At 38.3% G+C, this 27,257-nt stretch overlaps 1 protein-coding gene across 1 annotated transcript in view; it reads left to right on the top strand.

The window, feature by feature from the left end:
- Nucleotides 1–27,257, top strand: part of MYBPC1 (myosin binding protein C1) — a 110,717-nt gene that overhangs the window by 21,222 nt on the left and 62,238 nt on the right. The window lies entirely within an intron of this gene.

Below are 27,257 nucleotides of genomic sequence, written 5' to 3'. Positions count from 1 at the left end.
TCTATTTATTTGTGAAAATAAATGTTTTCCCTGTTATTGCTACTGCTAAGGTACACTGAGACACCACAGCCTAAATCTAACCCTTTGGCATCTTTTATAATACAGTTTAAAATTACATTACAGAAAAGTTGTATCACTGGAATTTTTGGCCAGAGTGAGGGAGAACATAACATCAAATGCAATGAATTATATAAATATAATGTAAGGGTAGGAAAGAGTGAAAAGGTGGGCAAATTTTCAGATGATTGCTACTCCACTGTTTTGATTTATTCCATGCAGTTGAATGGCCTTTTGCTTGCACTTTTGACTGGCCTTTACGTAATAGACCTCAAGAAAAACACATCTTTCCACATACTACAAAGGCAACTATAGTATTTTGTGATTATTTTCCTACACATGATTTTACTTTTTCTTCTGCTTCCTAGAAGAGTTTATAGAGCCAATATAGAGCCTGACTATACTAGGGCTAGAATACACACCAGGGCATGGGCTGACATGTCCTGTAGAGATTGTTAGCATGTGCCCTGCTACCGTTTTGGTTTATGCCAACAAGCCCTCTTCCATCTATGCCTAAGCACAATTCAGGCACGTGGCAGCAGCCATACCCTGTGGACATTTTGGTTGCAGTCTGCTTCTCTTGGGGCAGAGAGGAAGTTTTTACTGTATGTATGAGAACTATGTCCTTTCACTTGGCCTCAGAGCCAATGAGTGCTCTCAGCACTGATTTGCTTAGTAGTATAAAGGTAGTCCCTGACTTACATGCTGTCTTGCTGTAGAGGAAGCCCTTCAAGAATGTAGAGGTATTCACTGGCCTTCAGTCCTTTCTCACTGTGAGATTCTGAAGGAGCTCCACTCTGTAAACCACCTGGTGCTACTCTGCAACCATATTTATTTTTTGTATTCGCAGGAGTGTCCAAACACACAGTTCTCAGCACCTCTTGGCTTTTGATGGGTGAAATGCAAAGCAAACTGTAATTATATCTTACAAAGGCATGCTCAAGAAACACCATACTGGAGAGAGTCAGCAGTTGCTCTTCATTCCCGTCTGGTTCCAGCCATTGCAATGTTCAATGCCTGTGTAGAGACAGAAATAGAGGGAACAGGAAAAAAACGGTCTCTACAGTGTTATTAGGTCTGTACATGCACCAGTTCCCCGGTGTTACTACAATCGTACACAGACATACAAAATCCCCTGTTACCTAATTAAGGTGGCATCCTGTTTGCTTTCCAAGCACAGGAATTATTTCAGTGATATAAGCAGATTTACCACAACAGTGATATGAAAACAAGGGGAAAATATCTTTAACATTCTTTGTTTAGGTTCTTGCAGGCTGGAGTCAGTGTGAGTCATGTCTTTGTATTTTATAGGCACATGAATTAGTCAGATAATAAAACACCACAATGAGTATGGCAGAAAAAGCCTGATGTGGAAAAATGCTATGTGATAGTCTGCTCTATTAAAGAAATGAATGAAATGACCACCCCTTATAAAATGTATATGGAATTTCTAAATATCCAGAAAACATAGAGGAAACAATCATGCACTGGCTAGAGGATAAACAGGCACATGACTACTCCAACTTCCCTAACTCCTATGCAAAGTTGTAAAATATGATTTCTATAGCATTTGGGTGTATTTAAACAGTGTGCAGGCTGTCCAGTAGCCTAGTTCTTACTGGTACATGACAATGATGTGAACACCTTCCTGTGTTTTAATAGCATGAAACCCTCCAGGACCACTTTATCTATCGCACTACAGTTTTGTCTTGAAATCCTAAAAGTGCATAAGAAAATAAATCCTGTACCCCTGTTTAACTTGACCTGCAATTCTATTGCCTACATATTCATAGTTTAGGTAGGAGTTTAAGAGGAGGACAGCCCAGTGGCTTAGTATAGTGGCTCACTGTGTCTGCTGCAGATTGGATTTCCATTCCTTCTGTATGGCTTCCTGGCTTGGCAAAGGCAAGGAGTATAACATCTCCTGGATGGGTGGAAAGGAGAACATCTCATCTCTCAGCAGTGACATCTCCAGTTAATGAGGTAGAAGTGCTGAAAGAAACTCTACAGTCCCTACCTAATCCAAAATAAGGATGTCTCTTCCTCAGGGATCCTCAGACAGGGAAAGGACCCAAGAAAGTGTAGCAAATGTAAACAGAAAGGAGGCATGGAAGGTCTTCACTGCTCCAAACAGGAGCACAATAATCATTTTTTTCTTCATTAGTACCACTAAGTACTTTACTACGCACTTCTTCAACTTTGCATCCCACTTTCTTTCCAAAGAAGGAAGTGAAGTTTAATCGAAAGCATCCTGCTAATACTTATTTGTCCCTTTTATGTTGTGAAAAAGAGGTAAAGCTATTTAGGTGGTTCCTATTAGTTCTGCAGGCAGGAGGGGCTCTTCAATAGCTTGGCAGTCACTTTTTCAACCTCTATCTGCATGTGTATGCATGTCTGTGTGTTACAAAGAGAGACGCAGGGAGCGAGCAGTGCAGCTGAATTTAGAAAGTTATAGATGTTCTCATCAGCCCCATGCAATGCAGCAGAGATTCCTTCCAAAAGCCAAGGGAGCAGAGGCTGCAGACAACAGATGTGAGAGGGGTTCCCATAACTGTCAATTTTCAAAGTGTTTGCATTGAAAAGAGAGGAGGTGCTATTTTGATTGATATTTCAGTTGCAGTATATAAAGCAGAGGAATTCTTCTCACCCTCTGCTTGTCATACTGATCTGCATACTCTCTCAGCTGGACTTGGGGCTACTACTTACTGCATCTGAAAGGCTGAAACTCCCTGGGAATAAAGAGTTCTTGTAACAATGCCGGAACCCACCAAGAAAGATGGTAAGCATAGCAAATATTACCTGAACATTTCTTAATTACAGGAAAACTGAGTATGTGCACACACATACAAAACACTTTTTAGACCATCTTGCACATTTCAACAACAGTAACATCTAATAGTGAAAGCCTCATAAGATCATTACGTCATGACAGATCGTTGATCCTTTTAAACTAAGAATACTTTCAGGTAGAGGTATAAGGCAAAACTGCTTTGACCTCCAACTGTTTTAGAGAATGAACAATGGCTTTACAGAGATACTAAGAAACTGCTTCATTGGGCACATACTGTATTCATTTTTAAAAGACTGCAGAATTTTTGCAGTGCAATCAATAATTTCTCTATAGGTAAGATATCTAGACTCTGGAAAACAAGGTATAAGCATTTCTTATGTTTTTAAAAAGCAGCATGTTGATATGCATTTCATTATTCTCTTGAAAATTAGGTTGTAAAAGTTATTCAGCAGAAAAGATATGTTCATGAAAGCTTTAAGTTTCTGATGAAAATGCATTCTATATGTCAAATGCATAAGTGAAGAATGTAATAAGTTTTTCTATACAGATCAAACTAGAATCATACATTTTGCCACACAGAAATTATTATTTTATGCTTCAGAAGGTTAGTTACGGGCGGTAATACCAGCCCCTTCTTTGTACTATTAAGTTGACAGCAAACAAACTGATTACATAGTCTGATAGCAAGATACAAAATCATGTACATTGGAGGCTGTCCAAACAGATGAAAAAAAAAATCAGGAACTATTAATTTATAACATTTTAAAAACTAGCATTTATTTTTTAGTATTTTGGAAATTTCAGCTAAATAAGCCTCTTATACTTGCAATACTTCAATAGCTCTTCACTATTTTTCGTTCAGGTTTAGACATTTTTGTTAGAAATTTTGAAAACTGTTGTTTAGCATTGGTGATATTCACAGTTTCTAAAAAGCCACAAATGTGCAGATTGTATATGCGTTGAAACTACTGGCAAATAAGAGGTATAAAGACACATTCCCTAATGCATTCCCAAATGCAAAACTGAATTTAATCTTAAAGACAATCTTGTGGAAAGAATAGAAGTCATTAAATACCATTTGTTTCCCATCAATTCTGAAAGGTCTGATAAGCCCATGTGTGTAGTTTGAATAAGTACTTTTAAAACTGCCCTTTATCTAAAACTGACCGAAATTTTTTAAAAAAGATTTTAAACTGACCTATCAATAGAATTTGCTTTATTTGAAAAGTCTTTTTGAAATATATTCTATTTTTTGTGGAAGACGAGCAGAGCAGAGCAACTATCAGGAATATTAAACAGTTTAAGTATCTTGTTGGGGTGGTAACGTGAAAACTAAACTTTTTGCATGACTGAATCTTAAGCAAGTAGTGTTGACAGACCAACACGATCATTTTATTTACTGGTCCTCCTCAGTGCTCGAGGACAATGATGGATGAAGTATCCATCTGAAAATAGTTACACCAAGTGCACGTATTAATGCTAGAGCCTAATCCTCTATATCAAACCTAGAGCCAAGCCACTTCTAGAGTGTCTTATTTGTAATTCAAATGATTTACACATGTATTAAGTGTCCTTTTTATCTGATCTGTTATTTGACTGGAAATTACACAGTGTAATCAGAATGCATTCTGTGACTGACATCTAAAAAAATAAAATAAAATAAAAATTAAATATTTCTGCACTTTCGAAAGATGTATGTCTTGGAGAAAAAATGGTTTGGAGGTTTGTGTTTTAAAGATTATTATTCTATTTAAGACTAGATTGTTTCACAGATGTTCTTACAATACAGTGAATATAAAAGTGATTCTGGGGTTGTGCTGTTATTGACTCTGAACCAAAATACCTTCACATTGGAACAAATATGTGACTTCTGATGAGTCAACATTGAGATACATAAACAAAATCGAAGCCTTATGTCCTGATGGAGCTAGAGTTCACAGATAGGAATGACCTCTGGAGAAGTGATAGGTACAGGTTGTACAGTGGTTCTTCTTCATTGCAGTCAGATTATTTGCAGCCACTAGCTAAAGGTGATAACAAACTTACACTAGTGTACTGAAGAGATTAGCTGCTTCCTAAAGATTTTTGATAGATTAAGAACTCACCTGAGCTACTGGCAGTACTTACTATACTAGTGCCAAGAGTGTTTGTAGTGGTACTGATGCTATTAATAGTACTGTACCAGTGCTACTACTGGTAGTAGCTCTACCAGTAAGAATTCAGATACTCAACTGTCCATCAGATGTCTGTTCTCAAGGTAATTTCCAATGTGCGAAGTATTGGAGACAATTAAGTAATAAAGATTATCTGTGGACTGACCACATTCTGGCAGGCACAGGTGGAAGGACTCCCTAAGAAACCTTTGTGGGCTGACTGCAGTAGAAAATGTTTCGGCATCACAGAAGTACCTAATCAGTATTTTGCTAATATTTCCAAAAGAAACAATCTACATGAATGTTCCCACACTCCTTATTCTCACAGGACATTCCAGTTAAAAACAGCGTACACAAGAGCAAGTAGCTGTGGAATCAGAAACTGGCTAACAATTGAATGTTAAGAAAATCTCAGCGTTACATTTTTTTGTCACTGCAGTCTCTAAAGTAAATAGATATTTCAGGCAGTGCTGCAGGAAGCACTCAGGCTAGTTTTGTGTGGTGTTTGTTTTGTTGTTGTTGTTGTTGTTGTTTCAAGTCAAATGCTCTTTGAGATATTTTAAGATTATTAAATTACCAAAGTGAGAAATTTCTTGACTTGGTGAGAGCGTAGCCTCACAACATGCTCTTAACAAATAGGATCACCAAATTAAACACGCCACTTGGCTTAGAGAAGGGTGTTGGAGCACTTCAGCCTAATCAAATTCATAACTGTAGAACCAGCCTGATGTAAGGCCTTTACTGTACTCCTAAAGAGTCAAAGTCAAGCTACATCAGCTGTGGGCTCCTTGAAGTATATGGTCATGTCATTGTAAGATAGTTTTGTCTTGGTCTGTTTAAAATTTCACACTCGCAAGGCGAAGACTAAATCAATGGGTGTCCCATTAACTGATCCCAGCGGACGACTGGAATAAGACTGTGATGCCAAGGACCTTTATCAGTGCATTTAACTTTAACAGCCTTTAGTTTTCCTAGTGACTAATAAAATAACCCTCCCTCACATAATTACTTCCTGTAATTTATTATAATCAGTCAGCCAATCTTTCCTCTCGTCTCCTTTCCTTTTACCAATATTCCTAATAAGAGCTGCCCATTAATTAAGTGCCCTCTTAAACTGTCACAGGCCATGGCATTTGGATATGCTTTTGTAGAAGTGCCAAGTCTCTCAAGAGCAACGGTTGCAAACTATTTCTGGGCAACATCCCACAGGGACAGCTGCAAGTCATTCCCCAATAGGCAGCTCTGTAAATTTGCCTTATTTATTCTCCCCAATCTAGGAAATAACTCATGGCCATGAGTTAAATGACCATTCCAGATTTTAAGCCAAAGCATTTATCAACTGTCTGCCAGCTTCATTTTCTAAGGGTCTGCAAGCTCTGCTTGAACACTGCCTGGAGCAGCCACATACTGGCAAGGAATCAAAATAAAAAATCAGTGTGTCTACTTTTGCCAGTGCTTTAGTAGAACTCTTTTAGATCTATAAACAGCAGAGATTAAAAAGTTCTGAAGAAAGCTATGTGCAAATTTTGTCTGTTAGAACGGTGATCTTTGAAACACGTAGAAATTTGTGAAAGGAGGTAAACAAGTGCATCAGTAGAGACTGCTTTGAAGATGTGACAACAGTGTTCTCTCTGAAGAAGCCCAGTTGAAACAGCCGTTACTTTGAAACATGACCAGTTTTTTTCATCATATCTCTTCTGTAATTATATTTGCATTATATTTATAGCATTTACATTATTTAATAGCACGATTAGGTATATCAAGATAACTGTGGCGCTAGTAGCCAAGTTTTATCAAGGTTAGTCATATAAATCATGTAAGTAGATATTTAAAGCAGTGTTCCAGAGGGAAATCAATCTCAGTATAAGGGATGGATAAAAATTAATTAAAGTGGGATTTATCTTAATATCAGATTTTCAAGACTAGACAATTTTTTGGAGCTGAACAAAAAGTTAAATGGAAATTTTGCTTAAGCATGTGAATTTGGCTTTCACCAAAATTAACATATCACTGCTGATCGAAAGTTTTCCTGAAAATTCAAGAACCCAGCATGTCAACATTGTATAACATTGCTTTTTGCTTTTCATGCAGAAAGTTGAACGTGTATTATCATTTTATTATGGCACCAAACCGGGTAGTGCAGCTGCTGTTGTCCTTGCTGCATAGACACATGCTTCAGCAAGGCACGAGGAAAGCATACAGACATTTATCTTCCGTCATTATCATTGCCCCTCTCCAGGACTGACTGTAAAATGCATTCCTATTATTTCTAACTACCTTCAGTTTTGGAGTCCAGTCACGCTCAAAACCAGGCCCATATGCATCATTTACAAGCACTGTATTAAAGTCACATGTACACAAATTTTGATGGGTGAGGGAAGGAGGAAACCCTAACCCCTTATCTTTTTTCTCTGACAATTCTTCAGAAAGTTTCTCTTCATCACCTCTAACTAATAAATTCAGATCTCTTACAAATGGAAAGCAAACTTACTCCTTACTGTTATAATTAGCTCTACTGGTGTGGGCATTGCTCCCATCCCAAACTCTATAGAGCCCATGTCCTCCTGCATTGATCTTGTTGTATGTTAGGATCTGAGTTGTTCTTAGACCGTCTTTGCCCTCCCATAGCTAATTTCTAAGTGTTGCTCCCACACTTCCTTCTGAGATACTAGTCCATCTTGGATTTGTTCTTTGACCTTCTGCCTCCACTGCTCTGAAGTTTAAGACTACTTTTCCAATCAGATTAACTTGACTGATAGGGAAAAAAAAATGGCAAAGACAAATCTCAAAACTGGATTTGGTTTGGTTTGGGTTTTTTATCTTTCTTTTTATTATGATGTAAATGAAGGAACTGCATTGATTTTTTTTCCTTATACAATGCATTGATTTTATTTTAATATTAGTGTAGGTGGATAATGCAAGATTGATCTGGTTTACTGTTGCTCTTACTGGAGTTGAAAATCTCTTCCACCCTGTGCAAAAAGCGGTACCTCTATGCACTGGAAAAATATTTAACATTGTCATACTAAAATCAAAATTCCATTGAGTTTAGAAGGAAAGAAAGGAAATGGCTTTTTAGCAGAGCAGAGGGTACTTGTACTTGGCAGAACTGAAATTAGCAAATGCTGCCTTTGTGCCTCCCTGTGCTGCACCTGTTGGGAAGATAAATAAAGGACTGCCCAGTTCTTTCCCCTCATACCTCCTAAATATATCACTTTAAGAGAGCTTAAAAACAAACAAAAAAGTGCTATAGTGTACTTCTGGTACATGAAAAACTGGATGAGTTTCTTCATTTTAGTTTTAAGAGATATATTAAACGAAATGGGAGATTCTGTGGTCACATAGCCAGGAGGAAAAAAATAACAGTGAACATGAACATGAACAGTCCTTGGGAAATATACATAGTACAACATAAAAGAATCTGTTTTTGGAAGGGACATCCAGGGCATTCTTTGAACAGAAAGCACAAAACAATTTTGAAGAGAAGTTATCTGAGTAAACTTTTCTTGGTATAGGGCCAAATACTAGACTCAGGAAAATGCAGAGATTCCAATGAACTGGACATCCTAATGTAATAATTGATAATTGATTTAGAGTGAGGGCAAAAAGTTTGCTCACATCCAGACACCAATGTGGCTTTGCGCTGAATATAAAAACATGTAAAAGAAAGGAGAAGGAAAGAGGATAGAAACGTTAACTTCGGCTCTAAGTAGAGTTTTCTCAGTCTCACGGCAAGCAGCTTTGTCTCTTGAGCCTTCAGAACTGTGTAGCTGACTCACAGACACTTCTCATCCCCTCCATTCCCCTCTGCTGTCAGTCGCTACTGAAGTAACATTTCTGAAGACTCCCCCCAAAAAAGGTCTTTTTAGCCACTATTAGGCAACCGATATGATAATATTTGGATTTTTCTGTCTTTCACCAAGGGACTTTGATGTACTTTATCACCACCAGAAGATTTTATTCTTTGGTTGAGGAATTGTTGGTATTTTAGGAGTTAGGAAGAGACTGTCCTTTAAAATTTTTTATAAGCTTGCAATCATACAAAGAGCTTAATGTTCTCAACACTGCAATGGAAGGAGTCTGGGCTAGGAACCAGATACCCAAATGGAAGCGAGGGCAAGTGAACTAGGTGTCCCCACTGCCACCAGAGTTGCAGAGAGCAGGCCATTACAGTCAGGGGAGCCCAGACTGCTCTTCAGCTGACTACCCAGCAGTTGCCTAAACATAGATGCCTACTGCCATATGAGACACTCTAGGATACAAGAAATATCCATGTGGGGCTGGCAGATATGACTCAGGAGCTGAGATTGCAGATCTGCAACATCCTGGAGTGGCAGCTAGAAACCAGGAGGGTATGCTACAGAAACTGAGTGTTAGTGAACAATAAGGCTGCAGAGTTATTCTCTATAACTTGATCAATTAATGTTTAAGGATTTTCAGCAACAGACAGTTTTATGAGAAGAGAAGGGGAGTGTTCCATTCCAGCATTATTTGCATGTGAGACTAGGATTCACTTTGCATGTGGGACTCTGCCTCAATACATGAGCATTTGGGCCCAGATTACTCGGAGCAGAGGAGAGTGCACCCTTCTGTAATCTGCTGGGTGCACTGATTAGCTGGGTAGTTGTTAAAAAAAAGGTGCTACTACTGCCACGTTTTTGTGACTTGGGAGATCCAGCTGCTTTTACTTGCTCTGCTTTTTATAAGAAAGTGTCATTATATTTTTGTGCACGGCTAAGATGAATGTTTAAATCAACTCAAAATGAAATTTATTTTTTATATCACTGAGGAAAAAAAAGTAAATTACATTGCTGTTCAAATCAAAATTAACTGATTTAACTCCCCTAAATTTTGCTCAGTTCCTAAAACAGCTTTAAGCTTTTAAATGAATGAGTGTTTACATCAAGGACATTTCAAGCTATGAAGGACAAACACTTTTTATGTTTAATAATGAAACATTTTTTAATATTCTGCAATGTGTTCAACAAAACACATGCAGAATTAGGAATCTCCATGAATTCCAATTTCTGGAAGTTCCTCTCCTTAATTTGTCATGCATAGTTTTAGCTCTTTGAGCTCACTGAAAGAGTGGATCAGCAAAGACAAAGGCTCTTATAGAAGAGAGTGAATTAGAGCCAACATTCAGTTCTGTGCCTGAAAAGGTTGTATGGCTTCAGAAGCCATTCTAGCAAGAAGGTTTTGAAGGCAGTTTCAGTCAACCTTCTCTGCTTCCTGAGACATTGTAGGGACAGATACGAAGTAACTGTGGATTTCAGAAATATGAAGATAGATAGATTTCTGCTCAGAGACCTCTCAGAACCTGGAAAAATGCAGCATTCTCTAAACGGAGTGGTTTCTCTCCCCCCTTCTCCATGTCAGTATTGCTAATGGCATCTCCATAGAGCAGTCAGTGGGACTCAGGCTATGCAGTGCAGGATGGCTTTCATCCACACTGCTTAGAACTGCCTTCTGAAGAAGACAGTCACATACACAACCCCTTACTTGGCCCAGTGCCCTTACGTGCATTTTCAATTAAAAGTGCCAAAATAATCTGTGGCCTCTGCTGCAGTTAGCCATGATGGTTTAGATGTCATAACACTGAGACGTTGCATGCCCTGCTGTGGGGTTTTGCTGGATGGGGGTTGATTTAGGATGTTACACCTTCTAGAGAAGTGTCAGCACATTGTTTAACAGACAGTCATCTATGGCACAGTCTCAGCTGTGCTGCCTGTAGAGAGCATCAAAGGAGTAAACCATTCAGAAAACTGCCTTGTCTTGGAGGAAATTTATTTCTTCCAAGGAAGACCCTCAGGAGCAAGGTAACTTGTGAGTGTGTTAGTGAATGTGACTGTCATGCAGTACAGAGAGTGGCAGTACCGGGACATGGAAACATGGCTGGGTGACTCATTTCGCAGCTGAGAGGCGCCCCCCCCCATGTCATCTCCATCTTCCCCAGGGCATAGAGATGCCACAGCGTGAAGGGAATCCTACTGTGTCTTGCACCAGTGGGACATGTTCAAAACAGTCATCGCTCTCCCTTCACTGGAGATTAGGAAATATTTCTTACATAATTTTCTATCCTCTGGCCCTATGTCCAATTGAAAATAGCATGTGATATACTTCTCAAGGCAGTTGCCCTTGTGTGTGGTGGCTACAGCAAGTTATTTTGATCAGGTGATTATTACAAAAAGCTCTGTTCTAATTTAATTCTCCATAGGATCAAATGGTGGTTTTAGTGAGTGTCTGAAAGCATTCAGTCGCACCATGATGCTTCCTGAGAAGCATCTGTATTAAAATACACACTCATCATGACTTACAGTCTCAGAATACCTTCCTAATTTTGGTCATAAATGCCAAGAGTAGGTTGTAGTCACACACAGACACAGATGAAGAAAGGTTCCCTTTCCATACAGATTTATAACTCGACGAGTAATATGCATGGCCATGAACTGCAGAGATATTTGCTCCACTTCTTGTTATAGAACCAACTGGATTATAACATCCTAGGCACCAAACAAAAGTAAATCACACAGTAGCTCAGACTGTTTTTTTTTTTTTTCCTTCAGTGGGAGCCATGCCTTGCACAGCCAGAATGCAAACCCAGTCTGAAAGCCTGTTCCACATTTTGTCTTCTCTCAAAGCCCTGAAGCTGTGATGAAATTAAACTGAACACAGTTGCAGCTAAACCTGAAGGAGACTCCAAATGAAAAACTTACTGATTCAGCTGATGGGCTAGGTCTTTCTTCTTAATCCTCACCTACTCCAACATGCTAGCAGACTAGAAAGAGCAGTAGGACACAGTTGTTGAATGGTTGTTGAATGTCTTTGGACAGTTTTGTGTTCATTTTCATCACTTTCTGCCACAGGATCTTTTTTTGTGCAAGAAAAGTGCACAAGTTATGTTCCCTAGCAGCAGTTCCAACTGTTCTATAAAGAAGAAATCTTCCCCTTACCAGCGCTGCTTTGTAGCAACATTAGGATTCTCAGAATCTGGGCAGATTGTGCTAGTTTGGTAGGGCCTTTCACTATTTTTTGACCTGTAATAAGACATTTCAAGCCATTTGCACATCTGAACGTACATGACATTACATTTCTGGCCCTTTTCAAGAGCTTTATTAGCTTACAGTACAACTAAAGAATTATTGTTCCTAGCAAAAATTACAGAAAACTTTTAAACCTTGGTGATGTGGAAAATGTCTCTAGCTAGATATATGTAGGAACAGACACACAAGAAATGCCATGCAGATCGAGTAATTCACTGACTAATAGCTTCTGGGTCTCGTGCTGCGATATTCACATAGATGCAGATATACATATACACACCATAGCACACTTGGTATCATCTGTTTTTATAAGAACTTAGTATCTAGGCCAAAAACCTTATTTTAGACCCAAAGAGAAGCAGTAATACCAATGGAGGCTGTGGCTGCCACTCCTCCACAGATGCAGACTTCAGTGAAGGCACAGAGGGTCAGATGCCTGATGACATTTTTTCCATGGCATTCCCTCCAGCCTTACTAATCTTTCATCTAAGCTTTCCTTAGCCCTATTTTTAAAGGGGAAATCTGACCTCTGTCCTCTGCCCCTTTTTCTTTGCCCTTGTTTTGCATTTCCATGTTTTGCAGTGAGGGCTTTTTCTCTTATCCAAATGAAAAAGCTTTTTTAGCTGGACAGAAAGTATATTCAGTAAGCTGTGACTGTTATTCACAGCAACATCTCAAATGCATTCTGCTGTGATGCCTTGTAAAAAATTTTCTTTTATACATAACCGACATTTTGATGAGACCCTTCGCAGTTGGTCTGCAAACATCCTCTAATATAAACCAAGAAAGTGGATGCAAATACCCTCTTTTTCATCTTGATTGAAGAGAGAGAAATAAATTCAACTCTGTTGGTTACCCTAAAGGCGAATTAAATTATTTTTTTAAGTGAAAGCTTAAAATTCTCAGTTTTCTGATATTTTATCTTCACTACTTCAGAATGAGATCGAGAGGTAGAAAAATTAACTGTATTAACATGGAGTGATATATGTAACTTAGCATGCCTAACAATCACAAAGGGGCATATGTGACTGTCATGTATATAAACATTGGTGTGTGATCCACCAAAGATTTGCCTAGTGCCACATGTCTGCAATACCTTAGATCCCCTAAATGTTTACCTGCAGAAAAAGTCCTTTCTCCCTCCACATGTGCAAAATACTCTCAAATGTTTTACAGTACAATGCTTAATTCCAAACATCTGAGCCACAATAAATATCCATATGCAATCATACTTACAAAACAAAAACAAAAACCAAAAGCAAACCAGAGAGACAGAGAGAGAAAAAGAGAGAGAGAGAACTCCCAAGGTCAGTACACAGAAATGCCATTAACTAAGTTTCTGCTTTTTAAGGTAAATTCTGATTCTTTTAGTGTTTGGCATCAGCAACACTGCAACTCTGATACAAACATTTCCTGAATTACCAGTTAATTTTTTTTTGAAACGTTCTTCTCCAGATTTAGTTGCAAATCATCTTTGGATGCCATGTAGTGGAACAATGGCACTCACAAAAAACAGCAACCCCTAGATTTCGTAGCCCATGAACATCAGTTACCCTTAGTAAACTAAGAAGGTGGATGCTACTACCCTCTTTTTCACCTTGAGTGAAGAAAGAGAAATGAATTCAACTGTAAAGCTACAAATGTTGGCTTTTTTTTCTTTATCACAAGCCTGATGAATGCAAATTAGTATTGTTAGCATCACATAGACATACGCAATGTGTTATTAGTGATGCTATTTGAAATGATCTCTAATCACCTACATGCCTGATGGCCTTGGGCCACAGTTCCTTGTTACAGAACTTGTAAGACATTGTCTCTTAACAGGAGGTTCAATACTAAAGTACAGATGGCAGGAAACTGTTCTTATCTGAAGGAAGTCTGAGAAGACTCTCCCTTCTTGAAAAGATCACAGAGTATCAGATTATCTGTCACCCACTGTCAAATAGACTCGAACCGAATGCTTTTCTTATTTGGTATTTGGACACACTGTTGACACTATAGTACTTATTACTTTGACAAAGAGCTGATAACAAGCTGAGAAATTCATTCCTGGGGGAATCCCAACGTTTTCATCTTGTTTTTAGTGAACCTCAAAGAAATGTTGATGTTTTAAAAAACTACAAAATGGGAATACCAGCAGATTTTCATTTTAAATTGTTGATGTTTCACTCTGAAATTTGATTAAAATGACACCTATCAGCACATCTCAATAGTTTCCTTGTAATTTGCTGAAATATGTTATGTGATTCATATCACCACAGTCCTATGCTGATGCTCTCATTTCCCCATAACAGTCAAGTGGAATGGTTCCCCACTGACAGGCACATACTCTCATAACTCTCAGGACCAACCTGGGAAAAGTGCACATGAGATGTAGTCCTCTCTGTGACTCAATCTAGTTACAGAGAGCATCAGGTCCACAATGTAACTCCCATAAAACAATAGTGTGAATGATTTCATTGATTCAGAGTGAAATATTTCAGGATATCTTAGCAAGAAAGATGTTGAGGTTTAGATCAAGAAGGAGTGAAGACATTTTACAAATTAGGAAAATAGTTCCTAATCTGGTTAGGAAATTATCTCATGATCTGAAAGGAAGTTCTCGCGGTTAAGTACCCATCTATTAGAAAGGCTGGAAGGAAAACCCAGGGAACTAAAGGCCTGTCAGTTTGACTTCAATGCCAGCGAAGGTTATGGAGCCGATTAGCTTGAGTGCCATCACACAGCACATAGAGGACAACCAGGTGATCAGGCCCAGTCAGCAGAATTTCATGAAAGACAGGTCCTGTTTGACTAACCAGATCTTCTATGACAAGGTGACCCATTCAGAGGATGAGGGAAAGGCTCTGGATGTTGTCTACCTAGATTTTAGTAAAGCTTTTGACACTGTTTTCCACAGTCTTCTTCTGGAGAAACTGGCTGCTCATGGTTTGGATGGGTGTATGCATCACTGGGTAAAAAACTGGCTGGGTGGCCAGGCCCAAAGAGTTGTGGTGTTTGGGGTTACATCCAGCTGGAGGCCAGTCACTACAGGTGTCCTCCAGGACTCAGGATTGGAACCAGTTCTCTTCAATATCTTTGTCAGTAATCTGGACAATGGGATCAAATGCACCCTCAGTAATCTTACAGATGACACCAAATTGGATGGGAACGTTGATCTGCTTCAGGGTAGGAAGGCTCTGCATGGGGGGGTTCGATGGACTGGACCGATGGGCCGAGGCCAACTGTATGAGTTTCAACAATGCAAAGTGCCAGGTGCTTCACTTGGGGCACAACAACAATGCTACAGGCTGAGGGAAGAGTGGCTAGAAAGCTGCCTGGTTGAAAGAGACCTGGGGGTATTGGTCAATAGCTGGCAGAACATGAGCCAGCAGTGTGCTCAGGTGGCCAAGAAGGCCAACAGCACCCTGGCTTGTATCAGAAATAGTGTGGCCAGCAGGACCAGGGAGGTGATTGTCCCTCTGTGCTCAGCTGTGGTGAGGCTGCACCTTGACTACTGTGTTCAGCTTTGGGCCCCTCACTACAAGAAGGACATCGAGGTGCTTGACAGTGTCCACAGAAGGGCAATGAAGCTGGTGAAGGGTCTGGGGAACAAGCCTTACGAGAAGCGTCTGAGGGAACTGGGGTTGTTTAGCCTAGAGAAAAGAAGGACCAGGAGACATTACCACTCTCTACAACTACCTCAAAGGAGGTTGTAGCAAGGTGGGGGTCCATCTCTTCTTCCAAGCAACAAGCGATAGGAAAAGAAGAAATGGCCTCAAGTTGTGCCAGGGTGGATATTAGAAAAAAAAAACATCACTGAAAGGACTGTGAAGCATTGGAACAAGCCGCCTGGGGAAGTGGTTGAGTCACCATCCCTGGAGGTATTCAAAACACATGTAGATGTGGTACTTAGGGACATAGCGTAGTGGTAGATTTGGCCATTCTAGGTTGATGGTTGATGATCTTAGAGATCTTTTCCAACCTAAATGATTCTATTATTCTACAATCTTTTGAAATAATTGCCCTGGCAATTTTATTTCTGAATTTTATCCTGTAACTGAAAGTGCAATTGTCATTGAAAATATATTGTTAAATTTGAATAATAAATTAATGTAGTTCCTGAGCAGCACTTCTTTGTTTTCTGAAGCATTTAATCTAATAACCTTTAGTCTACTTTATCATGTTTTGCAGCTTTCAGAGAGGAAGTTAGCACAGCTCCGTGTACTGCTGTCATTGGTATCATATCGTGGTGCCTTTTGCTTTCACTTTTCCCCATGGCATCTCTTGAACTAAGTGAAAGTCTTTGCTTTCACATAAAAAATAAAAATAAAAATTACCAAACTATTGCAACGAAAGATATGAAACTGAGAAAAACATCTATCTATTGCTATATTTTTTTCACATAGTCAAACTTTTCTGATGAATGACTTAATTGCTTTTAGTAAATACATAACAAGGATGAATTAGATTTGGGATATTTAAAGCAGAATTTCACTTGGCTGGACTAGGAGTCATTTTGAAAGCTTGATTTCTTATTAGCATCTGAAACCAGAAATAAGTTATAAGTATGAGCAACTTATTACATAGAAAATATTTTGCAACATTCCATGAATTTAAAGAAATCAAAGCTGTGCTGTGTTCATACATTTTGTGTCTATGCAGAAAAGACTGTCTCCCAAACACTGGAGATAACAAAATCTGCCTTTCCACAGATTTGTGTATTTTGATCCTGCAAATACTAAGACGTGGATTATTAAATTTTGACATATGAGCCAAATTACTATTTTTTAACGTGAAGACAAGAATCAGACCTGCTCCTTCTCCTCCTTACTGTGTAGAAAACACAGCCATACCTGGGGCTGGGATCACACAGGCAGTGATGCTGGACATATGCAATGTTGTTAGCCAGCAGCGCCACTTACGGGTCACTAGCAAATACAATACAGACCATCAGGTTTAGTAGCAGTGTGGATCAGCTTACAGGCCTTAATGGGACTTTTTTAACATACACTATAAAAAAGGCAGTGTGAATACTCATGAACTATAGCATAGTGGGGGTGGTTCTGCAGAGCTTCCAGTGCACCTACAGCCCCTTCTTAAAATAGAGTAAGGAAAAAATCTGTGCTAACTGTTGAGACTTAGTAGAGCTCCAGGCTTTCAGGCATGAAACTGGAGCGGTATCTCTCTGAGCTTGGGAAGCTCAAATCAGGTACTTCAGGGCTCTATTACTGTTGCTCTTACAAAGTAAAAATAGGAGATTTACTGCTATTCTTTAGACATAGACTGTTTAACTGGAGCCAGAAGCATGCAGTACATTAAATAAATCAACATTAAAGAACCGCTCAGATCATCAAGAATAGGTAGGTGATGAATATAAGAGTTTCTGGAGTACGGAATCATTTTGAATTTATGTTAAATTACTGATAAATAAACTGAAATGGTGTCATAAATGGTGTCAAAAAGTTTGAGGGCCTCCTTCATGGAGCATATCCTTTGCTACATTTAGTAGAAAGAAGCTCACTCTGGGTTCCACAGTTTTCACTATGAAAATATTGTGACAAAAATATCAGCTAAGAGTTTTTTTCAGTGACCTTTGGGATTGCATAAACCACATTTTATCACAAGTTTTGCAATTATAGTTCAAAATAAAATGTTTTTATTTCCAACCTTAAAAGTAAAACCTACCATGGCAAGACACGGAATAAAAGATCAATCGGTATAGTCACAGACCCATGCCTGCAGAATTTTTCAATGGCTTTGCAGGTACAGCTGTGCTGATAAACCCTTCCCTTAAAGGTACAGTCATGACGGCAAACAACACATCTCAGCAAAGTTCTTTTGCTGTGTAGATAGTGTAACCAGCAAAGGTTTGCCCACAAGATTTTTCAGGATAGATAGCATCACAAAAATTTCAGTTTTGGAAGTTAAAAAACAGGACTTTGTTTTTCATGATGGAATAAGTTAGAAAACTGCTTAATGGGGAAAAAAAAATCAAAACCATGCATGGCCCTCAAATTGTAGTCTACTTCCAGTCTGTGATCTGTGAGGTACAACCATGAATTTTATTTTTTTTCTCTCTTAGTTGCACAAGTGCTCAGCAGTCCTTTTTTTTTTTTTTTTTTTTTTTTTTAGTGGATTTATCTATTTTAAACAGTCAACTCTTGGCAGCTGCCTAGTTCCCAGTTACAGTACATATGCAACTTCAAGCTTGCCAAGGAAGTCTTGCACCATCTGATGAGGGTGCTGACTGCTGATGACTACCTCCCTCCTACCAGAGATGAGATATGTGTTTTATTGTTGTTGATGTTGTTGATTTCTTTGTTTTTTGTTTGTTTGTTTGTTTGTTTTTAATGCATGGGTGATGTAGTCCCTTACTAGATAGCCTACTTGCACAAACTTAGAAGAATTCAGTTATGCAAACATATATTTTATTAAAGAAATTGTTGAAGGTCATGGTTACAGTGTTCTTTAGTGATTAATCAAAGTTATATAATGAAAGCAAAGTTCTCATAAGAAATTAGAAAGTTGTGGAAGCTCACATAAGATCAGATTTGTTCTAATAACATCATCACAGGAGAATGGGAACTGCAAGGAAAACAAACACGGCCCAAGTGATGGTTGTTTTATCATTGGCAATGAAGGCAAAATCTGGAGTCAACAAGTAAAGCACAGCTCCTCAAGTAGATCTATAACCTGTTGCTTTGGTGTCTGCTCCACAGAATTCAATATTATTGGGCATTTCATTCCAACTGTTCACCCAGTTTTTCAGTCCTTCTTAATCAGGGAACATTCTGCATTCAATATATGATAGTTTGATCTGAACCCATGGCCCCTAAAATCCAATATAATTGGAAGTATACGGACATTTCTTGAAACAGAAGTATTGTAGGTGAGATTGTGTGTGGGGACTAATTATTATTCTTCATTTTGGTTTTCTTTACTCCCCACAAGCTGAAACTCTTTAGGAATGGTTTTGAATTTTAATCATATATAAACCTAAATCTAAAACTAAATACTAAGTTTATTTCTGCTCCATTCTCCACCTGAAGATGCATCAGTGGATTATGAAACTTTTAATTGCTGGAATATACAAATAATTTCAGCTTCAGTGAACATGCTGACTCGTTCAATTTTTTGCAGTAAGGGATAGCATTTAACCCAAGGTTACTGCTTTTATATCTAACCAGAAACAGTCACACAGAGCCAAAACAGACAGCCCAATCTGCCTAAACCATCATTAAAACTGGTAATGGAAAATAGAAATATATTAATAAATTTTATCAGTCTGATTCCATCATATTTTTGGTCACAATAATACTAAGGTAGGCAAGGCATGAGGGCACCATTGCTTTTTAACTTTACCCTTTTAGACTGAAGTTTATACTAAAGTCCAAACCATTTTTGCTCCTAGGACCTAGGACTGAAATGTGGTTGGAATGTTTTCTGTACCTTTATTTTAAAAGTAACATAGAAAATGCCCATGGGAATTCTAAAAAATAAGGTAATGATTTCAGCTGGGATTATAGCTTACTGCTTCCACTCAGATTGGGAACTGTCTATAAAATTTATATGCAAGTAACATTATTTCTCTGTGGATAATTCAAACTCATGAGGCAGAGGGAAGACCCTGTCTGTATGATTGTGTTTCTGTTTTGCAAACTGCTAACTATTCTACTTTTTATTGATAAGAATAGATATTTACTTCAAGTTAAGTCCAACTGAATGCAATAGGAGAACTTTTATTGATTAGAAATTATTTTGGATCAAGCCGCCTGTCTCCCAGCTCATTTAATCTGTGGTCTCCTAAGGCTACTGTTTACCAATGAAATGCTCATCATGCTCCATTAATGCCTATGGTTTTGTTGAGCAAGATTCTGTTTTCCGAAAGATGAGGCTATGGCTTTCAGTCACATCACTGATGACCCTGTGACTCTCTACTGGCCTGGGTGAAGTGACCTATAGATAATGGTCAAATCATTTTGAGTTATTTATCTTCTCCAGAGTTTTGTTTTGGTTTGGTTTGGTTTGGTTTGGTTGTTTGTTTTTCCAGGAATGTAAGCAGTAGTGAAAGCAAGTAGCTTTCCTACTTTTCTCTGTTGATTGTCTGGACGTGAGGTTTGTCTGGCAACTGTTCCACATCCTTGGTCCTTCCGTGCCCACCAATTTTGGTAGAGCACTTTCTGCCCCCAGAGAAAGCAATGTGCCACAAACGCAGTTCTAGTGTTTTTTAGGGACTGCACACAGAGAAGAATCCTTACATACAACAACTGCATAAGGGTTGCAGGGAGCCATGTTCTCTCCCCAAACTAGTATTTTGTCTATTTTTGTTTGACGAGCAGAGTCAGCACTTTAGGAATGCCTACGTAATAGTTATATTTGTCTGATCCCTTGAAGCTATGTCCACAAGCTTAATCCACCTACTTAAATTTGACACAAGTTGACAGTCCTTTGTGACAAAAAGCATTAAGTGATTATCCTCGTGCTCTTTGACATATGAAAGTCACTTTAATATGCTGCTGTTACACAGACAGATATCATACCTGTATCCATGGTGATGCAGTTACAGTCCCGGTTTCCCTTTCAGGTAAATGGGAGTAAGCCCTCTGGTCAGACTGGGTGAGATTCTGAATCCTTTGGCTGTTCCAACCAGAGTCTTTGCTGGGTTATAACCAATCTACATTTAAATGCAGGAAGAAATAAATGCAGGAGACTTTCCTCCTCCCTCTTGTGAATGTTCCAGCCCAGGGACAGTGAAACGCTACCTTTAGACTTTGTGCAATCCCTTATTTAATGCTCAAGGTCATTTTCTTCACCTAAGGGGCGGATGTGTATGTGAGGGGGGGTATGCATTACTCTTTTTTTCAATACCATTGAGCATTCTTCTTAAGGCTACCCAAAACAAACCTGGTCATGAGCACAGAGTCACAAGATTAGAAGGATTATACAGCCAGACCTCTTTGCCAGTATGCTGGAGATAACCTGCAGCTCTCAAATGGTCTGAACTGCAAGACTTGGGATACTTTGACTTCAGCACAGTAGTAAAGTAGGGCCTGGGAACTGTTTTAGAACTGTCAGCATGCCTCATTATGTTTACACTCCAATGTGAAAAGTAATATATATGATGTCAGGGAGTTTCTATGCTTGTTGCTGTCACAGAAGCCAGTGGAAGTGGGAATTTAGAGACTTTGAAAACTGGCCACTACACATAAGCACCCTGTCAATTCCCTGCCAAAGCATCTTGTGGTTATTGCAGGTCGGATGTCAGTGCAGCCAGACCTAAAATGGAATTGGAGTTTTAAATAATGATAGTCCCAATTTAACATGGTTCTTAAGCATTTCCATAACTTTAGCACATGGGTAGTCTCATGGAACTTTTAAAAACAGTTATGTATTATGTATAGCAAGAGACTTTATGTCTTATTTTGTCTGAAAAACTGAAGATGGAAAAAGTGGGACAGTGATGGAAAATAGTTGGTAATGGGTCAAATTGCATCTCCTGCTGATTTTCACGGGTGTATGTGCGCATGCATAATTATAAATCACACATAAAAATCTCTTGGCTTTAAGTGCTCATATCCTATGTCAAACTGGATCCTGAATGCATCTCATAACATGGATGAGACATGAAAGCATTTCTGGAGATGCTTTCCTAAGTGACCGTTGTGTTTTCATTTTATTTGCTAACTGCACTTCTTAATATGTTATTTTTTCTTAGCAGTCACGTAGAATGTACTGATAATTCCTTTTCTTATTGTAGACATATATAGTCAGCTGCTTTACAAGTTTCAAATCCAACAAAGAAATCAAGATCTGTGTTTAGCACAACACAACTCACTGAAATGCAAGATTCTTGGCTCCTTAAATAAAGAAGTACATAGAAGAGATCATCACTTCTTGTCTTAGGAGCTGCAAGACAGAAAATAGCTTTAGTTGCTTAGTAGAAGACCAAGTTCACATTATGATATCAACCCAGTTGTTTATTGGACCTTCAATGGGTTCTTTTCCCTGTAGCTCAAGAGGCTTGATCCAACCCAGTGAAGAATGGTGCTTCTCCTAAGGGGCAACACTTTCTCCACCATCAGCCCCCTGACATTGCATTGACAGAGCACCATATTAGGCAACATGGCTGTTGAGAATAGCATTTGGGAACTCCAGTGAGCATGCCTCCTAGAGAAAGACCACAACAGTAAGCTGCTGGTTGAGTGCACGGAGCCCTTTCCTAGCTGACAAGCCTGTTGCAGAGGTCAGCCAGAAAGGGCTATCATTCTCTGGGGAAGTGGAAATTACTCAGTGCTATTAATGTTTTTTTCCTGGCTGTCCTCGGGAATGGAACTGTAAGCCAAGCATGACCATGAAAGGGGTTGCACATGGCCAAAAGATTATGTTGAAGTATCTTCCACGTCTTTGCCACCTCCAATGCCTGGAACCACCTCCCTTCCTTTTTTGCCTCCCATTCCAAACTTCAGGTCTCTCCCCTCAGCTCAGTTTTCCTAGCAATAGCCTGAAGCCTTGAACTGTGGTTTCAGAAAGAAACCACTGACTTCCAGGACTGGCTTCAGCCATCTTCCCATGACAGAACTGCAGAAGAGTTGAGGCTGGAAAGGACCTCTGGAGGTGGTCTAGTCCAACCTCCCTGCTCAGAACAGGGTCAAGTAGAGCATGTTGCCCATAACATTGCTCAGCCTTTGAGTACCTCCTTGTATGTCTGCATATGTGAGATTAAGTTTGGACTATAACAATAGTGGTTTAAGTCTGGCCTGCACTGTAGGATTTGGATAACACTTGTGCCTAGTGCTAGGTAAGCCAGGACTGCAAAGATGTGTGATTTCTGACCGACACCACTGTATGACAGGAGACTTTGCGTATTTGTAAAAATGTACAGTGGCCATAATATCAAGTTTTGGTCACAAAGCGTGACTATATTATATCACTGCAAAGCACTGCTTTGTGGAGCAGCCATATCTAAACCTTGAGTGTATAGTACACTGATAGGTTTATACTGGCAAAAATGTTTCTAGGAGGAACATGTATTTATTTATACAGTAAACTAAAGATAGTGACTATGTCTAGTTCACTGTGTTGAGTTGATTGCTGCCTTTAATTATAACTAAATGTTAAGTGTGATTTTTCTGACAGCAAGATAAAATCTTCTACAAAATAAGACCTGTGACATAGCTGGTTTTGAACAGAATACAAAGTTATGCCTATTTTTTCCTGGAAAAACATTCACACTTGCTAAACTACTCTTATTATCTGTTGATAATTAGTAGCAACCCAAATGGGCAATCTTTTATAAAAATCATCAATAAATGAAACAATTTGAGTGAAAACAATTAAAAATGCACTTACTTTGAGGACATAGCAGGCCATGAAATAACTTTCAAAATGAAAGAAAAACTCAAGGGAAGTCCCTCAAAACACTCATAACCATGCCATCTGAGACTGGATCAGTGAGCTGGGGAGAATTTTCTAATTCAGTGGTAGTAAGAATACTCCCTGTTTCTAGCAACCAAATTTCCAAAAGATAAGTATAATTTCCAATAATTTCCAATATTTTCTGCTATTACTTTTTCATACAAGAAAAAGACTTCCATACCACAGAGATGAGATTCTATTCATAGCGGGCGCTGTCAGAAATTTCATGATAATGAAGGGGTGATGTTCTAAAAGGTATTTTTCCTTATGGAAATTTTCATACTGTCCTAGGCCACAAAGAAAAATTTACTATGTTAGTAGGTAGAGCAGTAAGACAAATTGCTATAAAGCTAAACTTTTTTTTTTTTTTTTTTTCTCCTAATGAGACTCTGTGTCTGCTGGACTTTAATACACATTTTCCTTTTTATTCCATGGTAAGTGCTGTGACCAGGCTTACAGCATTGAGCCCTTTCCCTCTAGTGAGGGATTCTGTTTGGACCCTCTACAACAATTTATAGTGTTTGTGTATGTGACTGGAAGTTCCTAAAGCATATCATTTTCACACACCCAGCTTAAAATTATCTTTGCACTAAAAGCATTTCTCCCTTTTAAGCATTACATGAATTTGTTAAGAATGAAAAGTATGTTTTCATTATATTTAGACCTGTGTGCAAAGGAACAGCCTTACCAGCATTTGTGTGTGACAGAAATTGAAACTTTATTTCCTGAACATGAGCTGAGATGGGGTTCCAAATGTTAATGCCCATAAGATGACAAAAGCTAGTATCAGCCTTCTACTATTACACTTGAGGATTTCACCCTTCTAAATCTTTGCTTGTTGCAAGTAGTTGAGCTGTAAGTCAATAAACTTTCTCCAATAAATATTCCATTTTCAACCAGTCTAGAGTTCTTATGCTTTTATAGGTTGACAATAAGCTTCCTTTAACTGTTTAAAAATTAAGCTTTATCCAGTTAATTTGTTCTTGTTTTCAGATCAGAGCACATGACATCCCAAAGGATAACATTAAAATAGGATAGAAAGCCTACCTTCTGTATTACACAAATGAAAAGGGAAGTGATTTAGATCAAAACAAACAAACAAACAAAACCATAAGTGAAAAAAAAAGAAAAAAAAAAAAAAGAAACGAACTAACTGTAGGTTCTACACAGAGCAGCTGGACTGATATTTTTTACTTTCTGCTTGCACTGAACACTGAACTCTAGATCTGATGTTGTGGTGAAAATGAGGTCTCTAGATTCTCTGTATATGATCCTTCTCAATTAATGTATCCATTACACTTCATGGTTAAAGATCTGTCAGGTACTATCCCAGTTGATGGAAAATTTGCTCAAACATTAAGGTATCATCTGACAAAAGTGTATCAGTTATGATGTTGGCTTAGTAAGTTGTAGATTTAAGTACAGGCTCGGAACCAATTGACTTTAACAAATCCAACCCAAACTTGAAATTCAATTTGCATTCCATGATATTCCAGAGCTGTCCTAAAGCAAAACTGCCTAAACGCACTAGGGTACACCTATGCAAATTATTATGGAAACATGCATGTAGATAAGTATTATATATCTCCGGACTGAACAAGTTCAATTCCCTCTTTTCAAAGAATATAAGCTTTAGGCTTCTGACCATGTCATTCTGAAGATGCCAAGTATCACCTGTGTGAAAGCCAACAAAATCTGAGAACTGCAATGAATTGATTAAACCAAACTGTGTCCAAATTCAAAAACTATACACCAAATATACAAAAACTATTTGCTTTTCTTGAAGCTCAATAGCTGTCTTCTTTCTTCATTTTTCAGAGACTGAAACTGAAAATGCACCACCACCTCCAGGTTAGTGTAAAAAATGCTAATTGGTGCTGTAATACTAACAAGAGAATTGCACGAGATTAGATACTGCTTAGACATACCATGTTTTGTGTTTGTTGTCCTTTTGAAAGTAAGGAGCCAGTAAGAATGGCAAGAAAGCCTGCCCAAATATTTGTGTTGACTTTTCAGATTCAGTTTTTCTTTGGGAGAGACCTGATATTTGCATAATGATGCAAATGAACATTTTCCTGTATATGTCCCTTCAGGGTACAGGAAAATGATGACTGCTTAAATTCTGTAGCTAAATTATGCAGTCTTCTTTGATGCCGAACAACATCTAATTACCTAAATATTCCTTTCCATTTCCCAATGAAGGTACAATGTGAGCAAAGATGACAGAATCAAGCATTGGATTCATCTCACCTAATATTAGCCATCTGAAAACATTGCTCCACCTGTAAGCAGTGGAGCAGATCCTGGGATGTATCTGCTCATCTAATGAACGTTTCCTGGATAATGTATCTAAAACATCACTGGTTGTCTGTGTTTAGGCTACTAACCCAAGGAGTCCAGATGTCTAGATTGGAGTGGGTGAATACCTTTGAGGAAGCCAAAGTTAGCTGAGATGAAACTCATGCATAGGACTAGGGTTTCAGGTAAAGCTGAAACTCTGTGCAAAGCTGCTACCTTCTCTTTAGTGGGAGATGAAAAGTTATGCAAACCTTTGCCTCATGGATTTGATTTGCATTGAGAAATTTGTACTGTATTCTCAGATGTTGGTTAATATATATATATATAATAAATATATGTGTTACAGTTGTCTAATTTAACCATTTGGTGAGTTTTATTCTCTGTGTAGCTACCTGAGCAGCAATACCAAACAGAATAAATAAATTTCCAGTTCACATGTTAAACCTGCATGTACTTACAATCTTGCAAACTGTCATTTTACAAGGCTGATTTTGTTTAAATGACACTTTTGTTTAAATGATACATGCTTTCACTAAGAAATGGTAAAGTCTGAAGGCAAAAGTATCATTTGCCACAAGGAGTTTCGCATTTAAATAATACTATAATATTTTCATGCTAGTATGAGCTCTTTCATATTGCATATATTTACAATTAAAATTAATATTTCAGTCATGATGGTTACTTTTTTTTTTTTCTTATTTTTACTCAACAGTAAGATCTGTACAGTTGATACTCCAAAATATTCACACTGGTGTTCTAAGTAGATACACTTTGTACTTGAATTCATGTTCTTCATCAACCTTAACTTTTAAGTAAGACTGAAATGGCAGACAGGTTTCTATAGACAGAAAGAAATATAATTTTTGAAGCATTATTTGAAAATTTCTACCAATCCTGTCCAATAAATAACATCTTCTTCATTTCTTTTTAAATACACAGGATTAAATATGAAAACATTTCTATAACTACCTTCCTTTTCCCAACACCTTTACTTCTTACAGTCTTCTGTAAAACAAGTAGGGTGTCAGTAAGCCTTTATGATTAAGAACAAAACAAACTTTGGGGAAGCCATTGTAAGAACTTCTAGATCTCAATGTCAAGCTATCAGGATGTTATACTCAGCCATGAATAATGTTTTCAAATGGGATTTAAACATGCTATCACCTTCCAAGAACAGTGAATTCTCCTAATCCCAGCTATTAGTAGGAAAGGAATGCATTACTGTAGCAAACTTCCCATTAAAAAGGAATGAGTTTGACCATCTGTCCAAGACAGACAATATTGCAGACAACTGGAGCTTTGAAATTCCTAACAACCAGAAGCAGCTAAGGGTCTGTCACACCTACAGAATATGGCCTTGTCTTCCACATTTCAAGTTTTATTTTTGTAGTTAAAACAGCTATGCACATGTGAGCAAGAAATTAGGAATAATATCCACTGGATCTTTCGAATTTTTCCTCCATGACACGAAAGTTATCTTAGCTTCACCTTGAGGGTATTAGTCCATTGACCTTCATC

The sequence above is a fragment of the Cygnus atratus genome, chromosome 1 (genome assembly GCF_013377495.2).
Source record: "Cygnus atratus isolate AKBS03 ecotype Queensland, Australia chromosome 1, CAtr_DNAZoo_HiC_assembly, whole genome shotgun sequence".
NCBI lineage: Eukaryota > Metazoa > Chordata > Aves > Anseriformes > Anatidae > Cygnus > Cygnus atratus.
The sequence above is the reverse complement of the archived record's forward strand: the minus strand, read 5'-3'. Positions and strand labels throughout refer to the sequence as shown.